Raw genomic sequence first — 22,089 nt, 5'->3', positions numbered from 1 at the left:
TGAACACTTTGTGTCTGAGCAAGGATGGAGGCAAAAAGGAAAAATTGGCTCCTTTTCTGTGAGTCACCTCTGAGTCACCCACTGCTGAAGCCTGGGTGTTCACCATAGCCAGAAATGTGCACTCAGTTGTAGGCCTGGGTAATATATTGACATCCTACTATAAATGTGCGAAATCTCTCTCTGTCTCTCCGTCTGTTGTTCACATATCTCGAGAACCGCCCGACCGGTTGACTTCAAACTTGGCGTCGCCGACGACCCGAGGGAGCGCAGTGGCCGGCACTGAGTCGGTCGGATAGGCGGTTGTCCAGAACTACCGTCCAGACTCACACACACGCACGCACACAGAGATTCCGTCTATTTATAGTGCGGGCCGGTGCACATTTATATTTCAGGATTGTTCACAGTTGGCTACAGTGAGACCCTCGTTACGTCACAATTTTAGCCTATTTCATCATCATTAAAGTTCAAACGACCGTCGTCAAACAGTACAGTGAGTGAGACACTCACTTCATATATATTTCAGTCAAACATAGTGATACCAACATAGTGGTTGTTTTTACAGAAGAAGACTCATATTTATCATATGTATCATATGCTGCGCATGGAGAACAACTATTCGAAGGACCATGTGTGTGTGCACATAGCTTAATTCCTTTCCACAATTCCGTTCCTATTATTTATTCATTTAATATTGATTGGTTCAGGCAATGTCGCAACGCCATGGCCAACGCTCCATATCAGGACAGTTTTCTACGCGATATCGTCGCCAGATCGCCCACTGGCAGTGTGGATGGGGAGTTAAGACAAATATACTGTCCGCTCTTCAGGAAATAAGGTAGACATTTAGGAGGTAGTGGGTGTTTGACAGCTTTTCAGATGATTTATTAAATCATGTTCACTTTAATTTAATGTAGCTACTGTAGGTATGCTATTCCATGTTACTGTTAACTCACACATTTCCTAGATTAAAAACCAGCAGAGGGAAAGGTACAATTTGCTGTTCTATAGCTCTGAAGAAACGGGATGGAAAGAGGCAGAACATGAGGGTTTTCTTCTCGAGTGGACACCATTTGAGACATTTATTTTTATACGTAAGTTCCACGCACAGGGTTTTGATGTTTTGTCCATCCCACTCTCCTGCTCTCCTGATCACTTCACTTAATTACCCTCAATTAAGTCTTCCAAAGAAGTGCTAATGAGCTTTTTGCAGGTGTTCATAGAAAAGAAGATGGAGGGCGATTAACCCTAAAGCATGACCCTGCCTACCCACCTATCTCTCTACATTTTTTCATTTAAGTTAAAGTGCAAATCCCCCCCAAAACATGATTCCTGTGATGTTAGTGAGTTCAATCTATATCACTCAACCTATACTCCCTGGTCGGGGTGGTGGGGGCATATACTCAATCTCAATATACATTAGATAAGCGACTCCCAATCTGTGGGCCGTGAGTTTATTGCAAGTGGGCTCCCAAATCATTGGCAAGACGTCAACATAATGTTTGGGAATTAAATATATACCATTTTTAAAATAATCTACAAGCTCACTACTACAATCACAATCTACAAGCTCGCGACGTGACGCAGCGCGTTGTGAGCTTGTAGATTGGCTATTTCCGGCGAAGAAAATTAGTGCACAGGGAAAAAGGAGGTGGCAGAGTATAGACCTATGAGGGATGAAGTATGTAGGGTTTATATGGTTAAGCCCTGGATTTGAACCCTGCGTTCCTATCATACCTGATCGAATCGACAGGAAGTGATGCCCACAACGCTCTAGGAAACTTGTGGATATTGGAAACCAAACATCTGTCTGGACTTTTTTTCTCTCCAAACATTGTAAAAATAATTGACGATCTACAAGCTCACAAGCCTCACACTGCAAGGCGTTGTGAGCTTAGAGTTTGGTTATTTTCACAATATTTATCTGTGGAACCGAGTCAAACTAAATGTAATGCCTACAATGCTATATACATACAGTCAGGGTGGGGTCCCCAGTTCAAATATGATTATTTTGGGGGGTCGCGGCCTGAAAGGTTTGGGAACCCTTGCACTACACTTGCAGTACACTAGAACATGGAATGAACATTTGAAGAAGGACGGAAGTACTGAAGGACCACAGATGAAGGGGATTCCTAAGGGTGTCCATCTACAGGTTGCATAGTGCTTAAAGGTAGGGTAAGTGATATTTTTTGGTTAAAACAAAAAGTATTTTGTTAAAAGGTTAAAGCACTATATTCTGATAGTAATCATTGCTATAGAGTGTTTGTTCAGTAACAGGAGTCTCCATATCTCTCCAGCTCTTTAATAAACATAAAATACATTTTCCGGTAGGTGTCAAAATCTCAGCCAATCAGGAGAAAGTACCCATTTTTAAGCTTCAATTTTGCATGCTCATTTCTTAGTGTCATCACTTCCAATTTCACTTGTTTAATCTATATCCTGATTGAGTTCTCTATCCTGATTGGATAAAATTGGAAATGAAACTGAAACTGAAACGAAAATATTTTTTTTGTTTTATAAAGAGTTGGAGAGACAAGGTTACTCCTTTTACTGAACAAACTCTATAGCAATGAGTACTATCAGAATATAGAGCTATTTAACACTTATTTTAACCAAAGAAAATCACTTACCCTACCTTTAAGTGGTGGATGGTGCTAATGGCACAGCCAAACAAAGACTAATGGCTGTACTCGCAATTAAATTACTAATGGTACGAAGTGACAGGATGCCGCTGGTCACCAGAATCTGGTGAAACATAATTAAATATGCTGATGTCTACAAAACAGTTCCTGCTCTAATGACGTGCCGCTCTGTAAAGAGTAGTACAAGCATTATTAGCATAAGAATAAAGACTGAAAAGCAACAGCGTCTATTTCAATAACCAACTCTTAAATATATATTTATTTATTTTTTGCCTCCTCTCTATTCAGGACACGAACACAAGGAAGATGCCATTTTCTTCCTTCTTTTTTTTCAGTGACATGTAAACACAATTAATTTCCTTGCACATACCATTTCTGTGACAGTTGCTTGGCTAGGTCCCTGAATTGCACGTAAGCTGCATTCTCCTTTCTTTCTATTGATTTCGTGCATATGCTGTGGCTTTTAGTTCACTTGCTCTCCTTTCTCTGGCTGCCTTTGCCTTTTGTCAAGGCAGTCCTCAGAGGATTGGGAACCCCATGGTCTGTCATTGACTTGCCAGGAATGATTATGACAGAGTGTTGCTGCCCTAGCTCATTTAACTGTTATAACAGCTGACCCTAAGGATTCTTATTCCCTTGCCAATAGTACGGGCATAATAGTTATTCTGCATTATTATGATACCATTGCGAAGAAGATATTCAGCTTTTGGGGAGGCATTGGTAAAGGCAAGGTTATTGACCACTTAAACCCTATTTCATACTTCATCGTACTTGTTGCACGGCAGACATCTGATCTACAAGCTCATCTACCTCCACGCTGTGAGGTACTAGATCTGCTATGTTTGCTATGTATTCAAAAACATACATTTGTGAACATTTCTGGAATGTCTTGCACCACCATTGCAGGGTCAGCTGCAGTGCCTTGCTCATGGAACCTGTTGCCATGTCAGTAACGGCTGCTAGCGGGCTGACATTCAAAATCTAAACTCCAGACTTAACTGTGTGCAGTCCAGTTCCATTCATCATCTAGCCCAAAGGTTCTCAACGTGGGGTCCAGGGACCCCCAGGGGTCCTTGAGGGGTCCCAGCTAAATGTTTGATAGATAATCTTTATGGTTATTATCATGTACAAGAACAGAACATACAAGAATGGCCGTTTCACTGTTATTTCTATAACTACAGATTCTGGTCCAAATGACAGGACCAATTCATGTCTAACAATAAAAAATATAATTAGACTGTCCGAAATAAAACAAATATCAAATAGGGGTCCATGGCCTAATGCATGTCATATTGGGGGTCCTTGACATGAAAATGTTTGCGAATCACTGCTAGGCCAACATGCCAGCCCACATTCACTAAAAAGCCACTCACTACACTCCTCTCTGACTTGGGATATCAGGCAGCAGCAGAAACCCACTGTTCTGAGTAGGTTTACATAGGCTACTGGAGCTTAGCCAACAGCGTATTGGCCTTGTCTTGCTTGATGTAGTTGGACCCAAACATGTGTGCAGCGACTTCCAGAAGGTACACTGCACTACTGGAAAAACTAAACTCTACCATCGGACGAGCTAAGTAAAACATCGTGAAGATCGTTAACTATTTTCCAGAGTGTTCTTTGTGTAGTGTCTCTCAAGGGCTGTGCCCATTGATTGCTAGCCCCATAATCAATAGGTGTTCAGTAATCTCCAACAGGTCCTATGGGGAGCTTTTGAAGTGCTTGTATAGCGTTTAAGGGTAGGGTGTGGTGATACACTCGCGTCAATCAGATGATGGCCGACTCCAAAAACACCTCTGGCAGACTAACGTGGGCTGGATCAATAAAGGACAGGAGCCTGTGGAAGCTCTCTGCGCCCATGTAGTACACATGTACAGCAGGCACATTTTTAACGCCTTGTGTAGGTATACAGGCTAATAGCTCTCTTTAGTCTCTGAAGTATTCCGGCAGTCCCTTCTTGGCAGTCCTGTTGACGAACCGAGGTCAATTAAAAAGCTAGGAATTTCTTTCCCACAGTCAGCACGACACACAGACATAGGCATTCAGTACGTGCAACACATGGATCGGTCCCCAGGGCTAGTTAGAGTCCACCTGTTTATGGCCACAGGCTGGATAAGGAGTAATCCACAATCAATAAAGTGTGTGTGTGTGTGTGTGTGTGTGTGTGTGTGTGTGTGTGTGTGTGTGTGTGTGTGTGTGTGTGTGTGTGTGTGTGTGTGTGTGTGTGTGCGCGCGCCACCCACTGTGACTCAAGTGTCATGTCTGTGTCATGCATATGGATGACTAGAGCATGTGGTGGGTGTCTCGACCGTTACCCAACAACAACATGTATCTTGGCTGCATTCCTCTGATGGGTTTTAATAATGGGATGGGTTTGGCACTTAAGACGCTACTAATAACATATCTCACATTATGGAGCGTCACCACCACCAACCACTTCCATTTGTGTCAGAATGAGTAGAGAGTTTTAATTTAAAAGTAGATAAAAAGCACACATAACGTCTGTCACTTTATGATGTTCTGGTCTCCTGCATCTTATATGGTCGATTTTAATCTTCTCTTAACACTCATCTTATTTTAGTCTATATGCGGCTTGTCTATATGCGGCTTCCAATCCACCCAACCCGAAACCCAAATCACTGCTAGTCGACGATTGACAGCTAAGGTTGAGGATGGGCCTGCTGGCACTCTTCAAACTGTGCCTAATGACTGCTTTTCAATTTGAAAAGATGAGACAGTCGAAGTGGGATGTCTGGGAGTGAAAAGTGAGGTGTCTTTTCTCAGAGTGATAGCTTTGTCAGGCTAAAGAACAGGATAGAGAGGCAGAGAAAGAAACTACAGTAAACGGGGCTTTTGCTGGCAGCTGGTGAGCGCATTCATTAGAATTACCTGTCCATCAATGTTTTAACTGGCCCTGAACAGAGACAGGGTTGATTGATGAGTTGTTTGAAGGTGGTTCACTTTTCTCCCTATAGTGCCACTGCCAGGTGACACGCCAACGCGTGTGCACACGCACACGTTCATCCAGGACTACAGACACATGCACGTACGTTACAGGAGTGTCACACTTCCCCAGTAGGTGTCAGTAAAACATTTTCATCCATTGCTTTTCATGACATTCTTTGCTGTAACTAGGGTTGGGATCAGGAACCAGAGGAACCGGGTCCAACATTGAGGAACCGGTACTGGTTCCATCACCTTTGGAACCGTTTCCAGGACCGGTTTATCACACTGTCAGAGCTGGTATGTGGACTTCACGTCTGCTATACAATTACAATACCAGTGGTATTGAAATGTCACTCGGGGGGGGGGGGGGGGGGGCACGGTGTCCCCTAGTGTCCCCTAGGGGGGCACGATGTCCCCCCGCGTCCCCTAGGGTAGGTACCCTCACAAAAACATGCAGTAATCCTGGTCACTTTACTGCCTCCCCCTGGCCAGCCGGGGCGCCTGATGGAGGGGAAAGGAACTGGTTGGAATAACATGTTCCTTCCACGCGCTACGTCCAACCAGGGAAACTCTCCCCTGTCAGGTGATAAGAAGGTCAGTTGGCTCTTATGCATTGAAGGAGGCATGAGCTCGGCCCTGGCCTCCCTAGGTTGGCAGAGGGAGTGTAGTGCCCAGGATTACATAGACAATTGTCACTGGGTGTAAAAAATTGGGTTTACAAAATCGTGGGATAAAAATTTAAGGAAAAAAAAGTCACTCAGATCCATTTGGATACTGACCAGGATTACTTGGCTTGTCTGACCATGTATGGGTTTTGCAGTAATGTAGTTATCACAAAAATGAATTATCTTTAATGCATAAGGTCATTTCCACTAGACTTCAATCACTAGTTGAGGCAAGGTGATATGAAGTCTGTCTCAAGACCCGTCCCATTCTGCCGCTCATTTGTGGTTTAATTTTTTTCTGAGGGTGGGTAAGCCTATAGCCTGTCATTGCCAGACTGATCTCTTGGGTTTCACTGGAACTTGTGAGTGATCCCACGTGATCAATGCCAGGCTAGGGTAAGCCAATCAGTAATCTCTCAAGACAGATTCAGATCTGTCAGGAGCTCCTGTTGCAACGTGTACAGTTAGGAATGTAAGGAATGTAAACAAAGACACGTTGACCGGAAGTGGATGGCTGAGGGCGGACCTAGCGGCCAACATCCTGTTATCCACATTCTATTGGGAGGTCCCCCCAGAGTCAAATCTTTGGCTGTAACAAGTGCAAAAAGTAGCCTATAATTACTAAACATCAAAACAAACAAACTCAAAGCATGATTCTAAAGTGACCATGCATGCTTGCAAAGAAGATAGAAGTTGTTATAGACTTGGTTATGCGGAACAATCCTCCCAAACAAACTGTAGCCCACGGTATAGTTTCATTGCCAAACAAGGATTTATCATAATAAAGAGTCATTAAGCTTTAGGAGATGTCACCCAAGAGAGACTATGAGAGACGTTGTCAGGGCCAACCAATGTACATGGTGACGATAAGCAGGTATTTGCAATGTTCGCTCTGCTAATCAACAGGCGCCAGTCATTTGGAAGCCAAGACCGGCAGAGGAGACACAGAATATAAACAAAAAAGACTGGATGTGCAGCCCCGGAGCAGTTATCTTATAAACCAAGCTGCAGCCCGCCGGTGAATGACTTCATGCTCAGTCAATTCAATGGCAGGAGAGCATCGGGTTTTGATTCAGCCATGTTCTTTGTATAGCTTAACGAAGTGGCAAACTATTTAATCTCTAATCAGAAAATACCACGCAGTCTTGCCAGCTACGCACGGTTCGAAGATGGACTGAAATGTATTAACTATAATCTTATGCGTTTTGTAAAGGAGTAATTGTCTGCTTTGCATGGCTTTTGGGGGACTTTCTCTCCCATCTGGCGCTCATCAGGCGCATCGAGTTGCGCTCTCCACGGTTCTGAAGCGAGCCAATGGAAGCTCTGCGCAAGACTGACTTTAACTTGAATGGCGGTGTTGAGAATTAAATTCGGCAGTCTAATTGATTTCATTATGTCCCCCACCCCCCTCCCACAAATTACCCTGTGTGGTATAGGCCTATCCCTTAATTGTGCATTACACAAACAAATGTAGCCTACTAATTCATTTCAATATTCAATTTGAATATAGCCTAGGCTACTCCATATTTAACATTTTCTCTCCCGTCTTTTGTTCTGTCTCCCAATTCCGCCCCCACCCTCACCCTCACCCTCACCCCCACCCCCACCCCTCTCTCTCTCCCACACACACACTCTCTCTCACACACACACACACACGCACGCACGCGCACATGCACACACGACACACAGACACGTGCACACACACACACACACTTTCTCTCCTCCCTCCCCACCCGCCTCTCACACACACACACACACACACACACGCACGCACGCACGCACACACACACCCGTGCACACATACATACATGCACACACACACTTTCTCTCCTCCCTCCCCACCCCCCTCACACACACACACAGACTACACCCCCCCCTCTCTCTCACTCTCTCTCTCACACACACACACACACACACACACACACACACACACACACTTTCTCTCCTCCCTCCCCACCCCCCTCTCTCTCTCACACACACACACACACACACACACACACACACACACACACACACACACACACACACACTCTCTCTCTCTCTCTCCTCCCACCCCATTCTTCTCAGTGGAGGAGCTTGCCTCTCCAGACCCTAGACTCCATCAGCATGTCCTCAGACGTGCAGCTGTGTGATGAAGCGGACCAACAACTGACGGCGCTGAAAGACGACGCTGGAACGAAACCTGCCGCCAGAAAAGATCATGGCAGCTTGAAGAACGCAGGTAAACTGATTCTATATCAACAACTGTTGCGTAAAAGTGCATGTTCTTCCCCTGGTGCTTTTTTTTTTACTAGATGCACCTTTTGTGGAGATGTTCCGATGCGTAAAAAGCCTAATGTCCAAAGCTGAAGTCCGATAGATGTTGTTGATAACATAACATCTATGCCAGATTTTTTTCATTTTTTTTTACTGTAACTGACTGAAATGATTTCAGTCAGTTCCAGTAAAAAAAAAAGAAAAAAGAAATCTTCCTCCAATATGAAAACTTACATTTCAGTCAGTTCCACTGAAGAAGAAGAACACACAAAATCTTTCCTCCAATATAAAAACTGAACTTTACGCGGAAGGCGGTTCAACTTTAACATTTTTAAAAATCCCAGCCAACCTGTGCCGCTCACTCACTGTTACATTGAAATAAAGCAATAAAATAGCCCGCAAGAAATATCTGTCGTGGCTTTAAGACAATGAGAAATATGTTGCGTTCCAGCTGTAGGCTACGTTAATTGTGCCATATATGGCGCAGGATATTATTCTATGGCGGTGGTTTTCGACCCTTTTCATATCAAGGTGGTCCATTATTTATTGGGCATTTGAGCCACGGACCACCATTTGATTTAGAACCAAGACTTTGAATATCTTGTTGTCGTTGGATGCAATTGTGTCCACAATTCCATGTTGTATTGGTGTGGTAGCCTACCACAGGAGAGATGACAGGCAAAACGTTGATCAAAAAAACTATTCTCTAATTAAGTAATGCAGATGTTTAACAATAATTCAACTCTTGAGAGCGTAAAATGAAACCAAATAAGGGTCCATTTGGTTACTTACTTACCCAACTCTCCATCATTTAGCTGGGGACCACCTGGAACCCTCTCAAGGACCGCACTGGTGGTCCTCGGACCACTTGTTGAGAACCACTGTTCTATGAAGGTTACAGTTGTTTGAAATGTTTCTCACAGCTTAAACAAGGTCATAGTCAAGTGATCCATTCTTGTTCTTCAGACTACAGGAGAAGTTTTATATTCAACGGCATTTTTTAGTAGGCTAACGTCGCCGACGTTGTCTAATCATCCAGTAAATTATGTCTGGGAAGAAAACGTATTTAAGGACATTCTTTTTCATAACACGACCTTAATGTAGGCTAGTTTGTCAAAGGATCGTTTATTTATTTAAAGCAGTAGTTCACCCCCCCCAAAAAAATACTTATTTTCTAGTATCAGTTTTACACACAAATTATTGGCTTAGAATGCGACAAAAAAACTCCATGAATTCAAGGCTTCATGGAGTGTGTAATTGATAGAAAATAAGTAAATGTTTTGGGGTGAAGTAGCCTACTCCTTTAAACAACTCAAGCTACCAACACGATTTGGATCGGTGTGGATTGGAACAGTGTTTATCCATGACGCGAGGACGCACAATGGTTTCATTTCCCTCTGTTCCTATAAGTAGGAACTGGCAAAACTCGCGGAAGCCTGGATGCATAGATACGGAAATGTAGGCTTATTCGACGTGTATAATTTGTCTCCACCGAGAACATTTCTGTTCCCGCTTCATTTCTCACAGCTGTGGAGAATGAACGCCGTGATGAGGATGAACGATGTTACCTTTAGACAGCGACACAGGCGCATCTCACACAACAACCTTTTCATGTCAAGGACCCCCCAAATTGACACTTATTATTAGCCCGCGGACCCCCCCATTTGAAAAGATATACCAGGGACCCCCATAAGAGAAGATTTGTACGGCTCTAGCAGTGATTCTCAACCATTTTAATTTCGAGGACCCCCAGTTTGACATGCGTCAGGGCTACGGACCCCCATTTAATGGCATTTACCCCAATTTGTATCGTAAAATCAATGTTAATTTAACTCTTGAGAGTGTACAAATGGAACCAAATGGACCATAACGGGTCCATTTGGTTCCATTTGTACACTCGAGTTACAGACCCATAAGGGTCCATTTGGTTCCTCCTAACTATCCATCATTTACTGTAGCTGGGGACCCCCTGGAACTCCCTCAAGGACCCCTGGGGGTCCCCGGACCCCACTTTGAGAGCCACTGTTCCATGTGATGCCAATTAAAACGTCTCTCATCTGTTAAACGTTACTCAATTGTAAACCATTCTGACTCTCATCGTGTCACTCCTCCGATCCTGTGCGTTTAGCCGTGCGCGCCTTTACGCACCGAGGGTCCGTGCGCACGGTTAGAACCTCACCAATGTCACACCACTGCAGACCGAGGTGTTGAATGAAAAGGCATCTCTCTTGGTCCACGTCGTAGCTATAAGTCAATGGAGCTTAAATTATAGCCTGCAGCTAATTTCACATTTTCTCATTATTTGGACAAGTTGGCCAAATGAACATTGTTATCAAGAGGGGTTTGAATGAGCTGATGAGAAAAAACGAGAAAGGAAACAGTTTTGCCTTGGGCTGAAACGTCATAATAGGACCTACATATAAGTGAGGGGGGTGGCATGAATCAGTGCTGATGTCAAAGCAGTATTGAATTTGCTTTGGTTTTTGTGCGGCTGTATGAGTGCTCTGGTTTGACCTTGATTAAGACGCTGACACAAATTGGTTATATGTCTGACAATATGGCAGGTGCATGAGCAAAACACCAATATCATTCATTGCTATGGTTTATTCTTGGGGCTGGAGGTTGATGCTGCAGCTGCTAGTAGTTTGTGACGCAATGTCATGCATTCTTTCGCATGCAACTGTCTCAGAAATGTGATTTTTGTATTGTAGCCAGAAAGGACTGACCTTGATATTGCTTCATGGAATGTCTTCAGTTATGCCAAACCATTCAAGACTTAAGCAAGTCCACAGGAGTTAATGACATGGTTTAATTTTCCTCCACATGTAACATTCTGTTCGACTGTTATTTGATGGGTTTTTCATTTCGTGCAATCCCCCGCATGAGCTCAGTAGATCGCTCTTCCCTGACTATTGATAATAACATTACAGATGCAGATGTAACAGAGATTACATTAGAGATGCAGATATTGTAGAGTGTCACTTGCAGAGCTTCTGATGGATTTGACCATGACAGCGTGGTGGCGTGCATCGATTGACATTTTTCTCTGCTCAACTAGCTATTATGCATAAATATTGTCATGTGGGTTAATGCAGATTAGAGTAAAATGAAAAGTGTGTGTGTGTGTGTGTGTGTGTGTGTGTGTGTGTGTGTGTGTGTGTGTGTGTGTGTGTGTGTGTGTGTGTGTGTGTGTGTGTGTGTGTGTGTGTGTGTGTTTAAAGGAATGTATGTTCATTGAAAGAATGAGATCATGACACTGAGTCTGTGATAATGTTTATGCGGTGGTGTGTGTGTGTGTGGGGGGGGGGCATCAATTATCTAGACAATATGGAAATAGCATCCAATTTCCAGTCCTTCTGAATTAAGTGCTGATGTTTAGGTGTATGAATTGTAATGGCTCCCGTGATGAGCACCAGACATGAGCAGGTGGTCCACATTATGACCATAATATTACTTACTCATATACTCAATACTAATTTGACAGCTATTGCAAGCACTTGTGAACATAATATGCATGATATTATGATGCTCATCACTCCTGAAGTGAGAATACACTACACACAGTTTTATGAAAGAGAGAGAGAGAGAGAGAGAGAGAGAGAGAGAGAGAGAGAGAGAGAGAGAGAGAGAGAGAGAGAGAGAGAGAGAGAGAGAGAGAGAGACACACACAGACAGACAGACAGACAGACAGACAGACAGACAGACAGACGCAGAGAGACAGAGAGAGAGGGTGGGAGGTGACAGACAAACAGACTTATGTCAACATTCCTATCTTGCCCAAATCTGTGTTTGTGGTAGAGGTGCAAGCAGGAGTCAATGTTTCAGGTGATTTTTTAGCAAGTAGGCTGCACGATTCCATGGACATAAACCTCTCATTCGTGCAGCACAGCATAGTTCACATTATGACAGTGATATAACGCACAGATAGGAATGTCTAATTACCACGCTTTCAACCATAGCACGCTCCCACCGTTTGCTCCTCATTTTCATTTTCTATCCTTTAAACACTTATTTATTTTATACTCATGCGATTAAATGTTGTTTTGTCTCTATATGGATAAGCTGGAGGCAGCGGTGGTGGGTTGGGTGCTGGAGGAAGGTGGTCTAATTGAGCTGAAACAGAAGCAGCAGCAGTCCTGAAGTGTTGCAATGTTCTAGACAAGGATTGTTATTAGTGCCGTTTGAGGTTCTCATGGTAGAGCCTTACACAATGTTGGATGTGCACACACAGACATATGAGTGCTATTGGCAATAATCTATGCAAATGACTGAACTGATTAAGGTCTGTTGACACTTTACAGGCCAGGCTTGTGTAGACATATTAAACCAGTCTAAGTACTCCACATCACATGAAATATATTTACTCAGGCAACATCGTATTGACAGTCACCGCCCGTTGATTTCTAGTTGCTGACATATGGTGCACCATTAAAATCAGGCTGTCAAGCCCTACCCGAGAACGAGCGTTCTCTCCACAGGACAATTGCTTACCGCACCCAGTAGATGGCCTATGTACTTATCAGATGCTGATGCGCTTGCCTTGCAGTGCTTTACAATATAAAGTGCCACTAAACCACCACACTGAATGGCATTGATTGGAACAGATTGGGGGGAGAGGAAGGTTCCTCGTTAAAGATCATTATCCAGCAGAGAGAGAGAGAGAGACAGAGAGACAGAGACAGAGACAGAGACAGAGAGAGAGACAGAGACAGAGAGAGACAGAGAGAGTTAGATTAAAGAAACCAATGTAATTGCATTTGTAACAAAGACTCTGAATCAATGGTCTAAGCAGTGCTTACAGCGGCTTGTTCACCGCCTTACATCTGCATATTTCATCAGCATGCAAATGGGTGGTGGGTACACTGTAATTGGTCATAAAATGCAATGCTGTAAAACTATTTCAACTCCACACATAGCCCTCTGAAATATCAGCTTATACACATGTACAGTCCATTATTTGTTTGGGCATCTAAGACTGACCAAAATATTAGACAGGGGAAGAGTGTCTGTGCACAGCAACATCCTGAGAGTGGACTTTCATAGGTCCAATTTTACATTCTCAGAGTTACATTTATGCTTTGGATGGGTGTGTGTGTGTGTGTGTGTGTGTGTGTGTGTGTGTGTGTGTGTGTGTGTGTGTGTGTGTGTGTGTGTGTGTGTGTGTGTGTGTGTGTGTGTGTGTGTGTGCAAATACTACAGCGTAGAGCAGTGGTTTTCAACCTTTTTCATGTCAGGGACCCCCAAAATGATTTGTATTTGGCCGCGGACCCCCATCTCAAATATTTGGTTTGAGGAACCCCCAGAAGCAAAGATTTTGAGTTAAAAATGTTTGCTTAAAAAAATATATATAGTGTCAACAAATTAGTCACACATTTTCAAGATAAAAAAAAAATGCAGATCTACAAGCTCTGAGCTTGTATATCTGCTATTTTTGAATAGCCATTTTGCTGGGGACCCACTGGAACCCCCTCAAGGTCCACTGGTGGTCCCTGGACCACTGGTTGACAACCACTGGCATAGAGGTATAGGAAAAGAGAAAGTGTGTAGTAACATAACTTCAGGAAGTTAGGAAATAACTGGTGTGAAGTTGAAGTGGGTTAGTCTCCCAAAAGAGGTCACCGCAGGACCAGAGAAAATGTAAGATTTGTTAATAATCATGGCAATACTGCTGAATATTGTTCACTTAAAATGACTGCTCTGCTATCGCTCTCCCTCACTTTGTTTTTCTCTGCTGAAAGAACAAGGCATCTTTAGTGTTGCCTTTGTGGTTACACAGAATAACACTGTTTGACTGGAATCAAGCTGGCTCTCACTTCACTTCATTGTTCTTGGGCTATCAGCTGCCTTGAGAGATTGGAGAGACTGATTTTCTCTGCTTTACAGCATTGTTTGCACAATCTCTTTTTTTTTTGTACCAGAGAGTACAAGACTACAATACATTCCAAGTCATCCTTAAAATATGAACCGCACTGGAGTTTGTGACTTGCGGCGACAAGTGCAGGAGCAGTTGTAGTACTATCTTGGATGTCTCTGGAGATGCTCGGGCTCCAAGACATGGCTTCCAAAAAAGCCTTAGGTGATTCCAAGTCCTGCCACTCATCCTGCAATAACGCTGGCTGCTATTGCCTATGCTTAATTGTGCTAAGCCTTGGTGCCATATAAATCCAGCTTGCTGCTTCAAGCTCTGGCTCCTTCATTATCATTGGCCCCATAAAACATTCAGTGTGACTCGTTGCTCCCGTCAGACCCAGGACAGGAAAGGGACATTGTAATTGCCAGCAGGCCTAATTCCTCCATGATGGGTTATTGCAAGACACATGACAAAGACATGGCTTTGCTATTTCCCTGACCTCAAGTGCATAACAGTACATGCACACACAAGTGCAGACGATGTTGTACACTCACAGGAAGGCTGGTATTTTGAAAACAATTTGGTGGCATGGGCCAATGATGGGATGGAATTTATGATGGTGATTATTTTCTCATCCCTAATTTCATGGCACATGTTGTCAAATTATTTTAAGTAATTGCATCATGAGAGCATGGCTTTCTCCCTCGCCACGGCGCTGCATGTGGACACTGTTTTTGTGTGGGTGTTTATGAGGTGGCCCGAACAGGTGTCACTTAATTTGGGCCGTGAGCACTAACAAGCAATTAGCCAGCAAAAAAAAGAGGGCCTGCAGTATTGTGGGGCAGAAATCTACGCTCTAAAAGTCTCGGACCTGACCGGTTCAGTGGCTTTTCCTTCCTGTGGACTGCTGGCATGATACGCCTTAAATCATTCAGAGGCACTAACAGGCCCAGGGGGACTGTCTGAACATATTTAAAGCAAGCGAGAAAAGCTCCAAATGTGCTCGCTCATCAAATGGACCCGCATGCATGTCCTCTGATATGCCCAATTGTGAAAAATCATATGCAGTTAGGGAATTGATCGATTTTAGAAGAATTACCCTAATTAATGAGTATACTAGATGGTAATTTACTCTCCCACAAGGTCAGTATACATGGTGCATCAAAATGAAGTCAGTTAGTCCTAACATTAACAGTGACCATAGCCATCCTACTGTATATTGAAATTGGCTAATACTGTAGGTGGGCGGGCCGGCGAACCACTGCCCCGTCACTATGAATCAGACATAATGTGGCATTTGTCATGCTGACCGTGACAGCATTACATCAGACCCAAACAAACCCTGACATCAGAAGAAAAAAAAAACATGTCGTCATGAGTCGGATCGTCGGTGCAATGTAGGTGTGAGGGCTGCATAGCCGCCCGAAACCTCTAGTTTATTCAAAAGGGCCATGCTGTGGTAGCAGTTGCCTCATTTTGGAAAATAAATAAATGAAAACATTCAGGTGTACGTACGTTAATTAATGTCTTAATTAGAGTGCCCATCTGGCTTGCCTCGCTTTAAGCAGAAATGGGGGCACAAGGACAGAATGAGCGGTTGCTCTCAATCCTCAAGAACCACAATGCCCCTTCTCTTATTACGCATCGCAGTGCCAACATGTCGTTTGTACCAACAGTGACACTCCCGTCTGTCAAACAGCCTATATTCATCAGTTGCAAGCACAAAGTAAAAGCCTCTGTGATGATTAATCCACTTGTAACTCTGAGTGTGCAATGTAACCGACTGGACCAATAAGGGTCCATTTGGTTACATTTGTACACTCCCAGTGTTAAATCAACACTGAGGATTTTACTGTGCTGCCCCACTAGCCAGATACATGCCATAACCCGTCAGAATATTGTTGTGCTACCTTGAAGATGACAAAGTAGTTTGCACATGGTATTAACCTCACTCGGTTAATACAGTTCAGTACCCACAGTAAACATTCAACAGACGACTACTGTATGGAGAAGAGTACAATTATTTAAGATGCAAAACATTTTTCTATCAGTTTTGGAAATTAATTGGGGTCTTTTAAGAGTCATTAGTTTTTTAATTGTCGGCGTTCACTGTCAACCATTGACATTGACATTTAAAAAGAAGTACAGGAAAATTAAACTAATCTTGTGAAATCAGGCACTCCACTTTACCCATACACCAACCACACCATAAGGCTGTGGTTACAGCCTAATCTGTTAGGCTTTCACAGAAGCAGGCCAATTTTAATTGAATATGCAAAAGAAATGTGCATCATAGATGCAAATATTCAACATTAATAACTTAGCCTTTCTCCATGACATTTTGTACATGCAACTGTTATTGCTAAGTGTTTCTTGGGCCCATGTTTGATTCACTGCTATCATCCAATATGGTGCTGTGCTGCAAACAGAAAGGGCAAGGCATGAGTCTGATCGCTATTTCAAATAAAGAACATAAATGTCCTGTTATTCACATATTTCAAAATGTACGAAACATAACACAAAATGTGTCTCGGGGAGGATATATGAAGGAAACATTTTGAGAGGACAAAATATAGGCCTGTCGATTCTTTGATTTACATATCTAGAGTTTTTATGTTTGACTATTTTTGTATAATTTTTCAAATATTACCAAAGCAGAAATCTAGTCTTTCACTAAATATGTTTCTCCGCTTTTAGCTCCCAGTGAAACGCTTCATAACCTGACTGAACATTGCCAAGAAAGATCATTTCTATGTGTTCATTTTAAATTGAAATACATACCTCTAGGCATGGTAAAAGATGTCCTGATTAATTTCATGACGGCAAAAGCCTTTTACAGCTTGGCTATAGTATTTGAAACTACGACAGTATGGTCCATCCAGCCTGAATTTCAGAGGTATTAATAGGCAGTCATTAAAAAAATAACTTTAATGAAATATCTTTTTCAAAGGTTCTAATTTTCAGAAATTGCTTTTATTCACAGCAAAATCCTCTATGTTCATTTACCTCAGTGTCCAATTGAGTCCATTTTTACACTCCAAGTTAATGAAAACTCTGGATTTTTACATTGCGGTTCCTTTCCGCTTAAATAACCACAGCTAAAAGAAATAAGTGTGTCAAACCAGTCAGTAAATTGCCCCAAACTTTCTGAAAGTAATTGCCTTTTTCACATTCCCCACTGTCGGGCTGTGAAAGGCAATCCATGAAATCAAAGCCGAATCAGAGCAGCCAAAGCAAGAAGACTACGCTAGACACCGGGGCTAAATGTTGTGTACACAGTACTCCACAGATAAAGCTAAACCCTGGATACTGATGCGGATCATATCAGAGGTAAACATTCCCGTCTCTGAGGTGGATGGGGGTGGGGGACCATATGACTGGCTGAGATGGGGAGGATGCAACCTGTACCAGGTCTATAGTAAGTCGGGAGACAGTCATTGGCTGTTATTGTTATTGGATTCAGCTTGTGAGAACACTGGCTTTATGGTTTGTGCATGAGCGAGTGAAGACCTGTTTATTAGCTTGTGTATAACTTGGCTCGCCCTCTGTTACTTTTCGTGTCTTGGGTGACAGTAAACTCTGGCTTCCTTTTATTAGGTCAGCAAGTTCAATTTATTGGGGCTGTCGGCGCTGTCTTACTAAAAGTAAACGTGAGACAGAGTCCAGATAATGGCAGTAAATACCGCCGCGTTCGATGGCATTTGGTGCGCAGCTTTCTTTCATTTTTATTTCCCAGAAAGACAAGTGTCCTGGATTTTAGAGCTTGGTTTTATCAGTCGAGTATGCAGACACGCCACAGCACAGCACAAGCGAGCCGAGTCGCACAGGAAACGGGGTCATGAGATGCTTCCAAAAGATAAACATGACCGGGTTATTGTGGAGACAAAGCATTGTGTGAGATTACGTGTACACTTCATAAGCTCAGCGTGACCGAGTCGTTTCAGACTTAGCTTCCTCTCTGCGGGCCGGGCTATGAGAAGCTATTGTACTTTCTACACCCTTTGGACAGATTCATGGTTTGACCTGACATGCTAAAAAAAAAGGCCCTGAAGGTTTGTGTAACTGGTTCCAGGTGAATGATTTGACATTTGGGGGGAAATGCCAACATGCGGGTAAATGGGCATTTTGTGTTTGTGTCTATGTGTTTGTATATACAGAGTAAAATTCTCAGTGTTAATCCATTTAGACCGGGAACGCAGCTGTGTGTCCTTTTAAGATTTCTTTGGGCTATTCAAAAATAGCAGATATACAGCCGCGCTATGAGCTTGTAGATCTGCAATTTTTTTTAAATCGTGATTTTTTTTTGCAAATCTTTGAATATATACTTTTAAAGCGAACATTTGTAACTCAAATCTTTGCTTCTGGGGATCTCTGGAACAACATATTTTTAGATAGTTTTGATTAGATTTTTTATATTTTATATATTTTTAAATTTTCTTAAATATTGTATATATATTTATTTTTTATTTTTTGTACTTTTATTTTTCTTATGTAAAAAAAAAAAAAAAAAAAACATTTGTAAAGGGTACAAATGTAACCACAATTTGTGCACTCCCAGAGTCAAACCAACCCTGAGGATTTTACAGTGCACGTGCACACTGAGGAACTCATTACGGTTCATCCCATGGATTTTGCGCGGGATCAATGGGAAAGTTCTCTTTCCTTTTGTATTAAGATTCTCCTCAGTTCTTCTATTCTCTTTGGCCTCCTGTTGAGTCAACCCACTATGTCGGAACATGAAGCCCATCTGAAATGTGATTTGACTTGACAGAGATGGGACTGCAGAGGGAGCCCAGAGGATATGGTGTGTGCCAATGGAACACAAACCGACACCTCACTATATTCACACTCTGACAGGCCAGTCTAAAAAAGCAGTCCCCAAAAGAGAGAGTAATAGACGTTCAATGAAAGAAGAGGTGTGTTACGGCATGATAAATGTCAAGTACCTTGCCAGGAGAAAGAGAACAGAGAAGAGAAGACCCACTGACTGACCATGGAATAGAAATGAACTTCAGCACGGCCTTGAATAAAGAATACAAATACAACATTTATAAAGTATCAATTTCTCTCCAACGTGTAGGCCTTGTGCTCGTTTAAGACAAAGCACACAACCCAGCATGACAATATGAAAGCTGTGAGAAGATTATTATGCTGTTGAACCCATCGTTCTGTTTGTCTATCAGACAAAACAGTACAACAGACAAGGTCACCTATCCCCCCCGACCCCCCATTACACACTAGTCTCTACCAGTGCGATCAATAGGCTACCTCTCTGCCAAGCCAATGATGGAGGTCTCATTCCCATGTCAGCCTGCTGCACAGTAGAAGAGAGATGTTCACTTTGTAGAATGAGACAGATGTACTTGCCTCCCGCTAATCACATATATATTGTTCAATAGGGTAAAGATGGTACTCATTGTCTCCGCCGGGCCGAAAGGCATGGCGAGAGAGTATGTTTTAGCCCCTGTCCGTCCGTCCGTCCGTCCGTGTGTCCGTCCATCTGTCTACGAGCAGCTAATCTCCGGCACCGCTGGCCCGGTCGCTGCGAAACTGTGCACACACACTCCCTGGATGCCAATTCCAAATTTTTCACACAGGCCTGTTATAGCGCCACCAGGAGGCCGATTTGTGCAAAACCCATTTACTCCTACAGATTGTATCCAAACGTCACGCAAATCGGTACACAGTATCTCTATAGTCATGGGATCAAGATGGATCTGTCCGATATTTCATATTCCATCCTGATTGGCTAAGGTTCGCTTCCAAAGTTCGCAGGATTGGTCCATTTTGAACAAAATGTCTCAAATCATGAACACAGCGTGCGATTTCCGTGAAAATGTGCACATGCATTCCCACTAGGCCGAGGAAGAAATGACACCCTTTTCACATTGCCCTGTTATAGCGCCACCAGGAGGCCACAATAACCTACCTGACCTGGCGGAGACCTGTGCTCTTTTTCTACTTTTACATATTTTTCTTTGAATTTAAATTGTAAAGTTAGAGCAGCCAATTATTTGTACCCCCCTTTTTGTAACCCCAATTTAGTCGTTGTGCCAATTAATTCCTCCCACTGCTTGCCACTGCTGTGCTGTTGTACTCTACTGGCTCACTTGCCAGTGAGGAGCCCCCGGGAGGACATAACGTCCTACTCCCCCCGTTCAACATGCCCCGTTGCCCTCATAGGAGTGGCATCGCCTGGCTTCCCAACCCTGAACACGGCCAATTGTGTTCGTAGAGACGCCTGGCAAGCAGTGGGAGGAATTAATTGGCATAATGACTAAATTGGGGGTACAAAAAGGGGGGGTACAAATAATTGGCTGCTCTAACTTTACAATTATTTACAATCTCCTTTAACCCACACTGAGGTGGATTCAAACAGCCTCCGATTTATTTGTATGCTTTATACAGGACAGTGTAGAGAGACAGGAAGAGGGCTGCACATTAGTCTGACGTTATCCGTTATTCTGACGAGACAATAGTCCACAAATTGTTAGTTTAGTGTTAGGGTTAAGGTTAGTCTTACTCATAATGCGTGCTGTCATACTGTACCAATGGTACTTTGGAACAATGGGCATGGAACCGAAGATTCAAACCCTGGTCCTCGCGCTCACAGCGAGCGATATGATGAGTGAGCAGCACTTACCAGGCACCCCAGAGAGTCATTTTTCATCTCTCCTTTCATCAGAGATAGTGTGCGTGCGTGCGTGCGTGCGTGCGTGCGTGCGTGCGTGCGTGCGTGCGTGCGTGCGTGCGTGCGTGCGTGCGTGCGTGCGTGCGTGCGTGCGTGCGTGCGTGCGTGCGTGCGTGCGTGCGTGCGTGCGTGCGTGCGTGCGTGCGTGCGTGCGTGCTATTGGGAGCTACACCATTATCAGTGCTTGCAAATGCTAAATTCAGTATGGAAACAGTATTTTATTTGATTAAGATTAAATATAAAATTGAAGCCTGCATTTGTTCATCATCAGTCTACACTTTTTATCTTTGAATATTGATATGAATATTACATTCAAGAGACACACAATCAGTGTGGCTCTACCTTCAAACAAGGAAACCAGAGGTGTGCAGAGCTGAGCTGCATGACTGTGTTTCAGCCCATTTTCAACCACTTCTGGCACCCTCTGGTGGACAAATATGCGGACAGTGATTATGTACAGTATACATATACATACACAGACTGACAGCCGCACTATCTAATTTCCTATTTTAAAAAAATTATCGCCTACATACAATGAATGACATGGCCAAAATAATAATAATTAACAATAGCTTGTGACTAATTAATAAAATACACGTTTTTGGACATGCAGTGTAAGGTTTCTGCCCGACAACAACAATATACTCATCAGTCTCTTGCAGTCAGACAGCAAATCCCTGCAGAGAGACTCCCGTCATATGAGTTAAAGCATAATAATGATTCCTCCGTTACGACGGAATCATTATGACTACCATCTCATCAGGTATCGCATTCCGGCATTTAATCCAAAAGGGAACTAAATTCGCATCCCTCCTCTTGGAGTTAATTGTGAGTCACAATGTCACTTATACGGTGGACTCTGGAACGATCCCCCCCGGGAGTGGCTCGTCCAATTATCTATTGCCAGGTGATTTATTGGTCCAGTTTCTCCCGTTCCAATGTCCAAGCTACACAGTGAAATCCAGAGTTTTCGTTTGACTCGGAGAGAGTGTCAACATGGACCCTTACGGAACTCTTGATTTAAATTTACATTTGACTGCGTAG

At 43.2% G+C, this 22,089-nt stretch overlaps 1 protein-coding gene across 1 annotated transcript in view; it reads left to right on the top strand.

The window, feature by feature from the left end:
* Nucleotides 1-8,393: 8,393 nt before the first annotated feature.
* Nucleotides 8,394-22,089, top strand: part of chrm2a (cholinergic receptor, muscarinic 2a) — a gene marked incomplete at its 3' end in the record, with an annotated part of 70,976 nt that continues 57,280 nt past the window's right edge. Inside the window, exon 1 of the mRNA XM_080420866.1 lies at nt 8,394-8,468. The remainder of the gene's footprint in view (nt 8,469-22,089) is intronic.

Source organism: Gymnoscopelus braueri, assembly GCF_963280865.1.
Source record: "Gymnoscopelus braueri genome assembly, chromosome: 23".
In the NCBI taxonomy this organism is placed as follows: Eukaryota; Metazoa; Chordata; class Actinopteri; order Myctophiformes; family Myctophidae; genus Gymnoscopelus; species Gymnoscopelus braueri.
The sequence above is the reverse complement of the archived record's forward strand: the minus strand, read 5'-3'. Positions and strand labels throughout refer to the sequence as shown.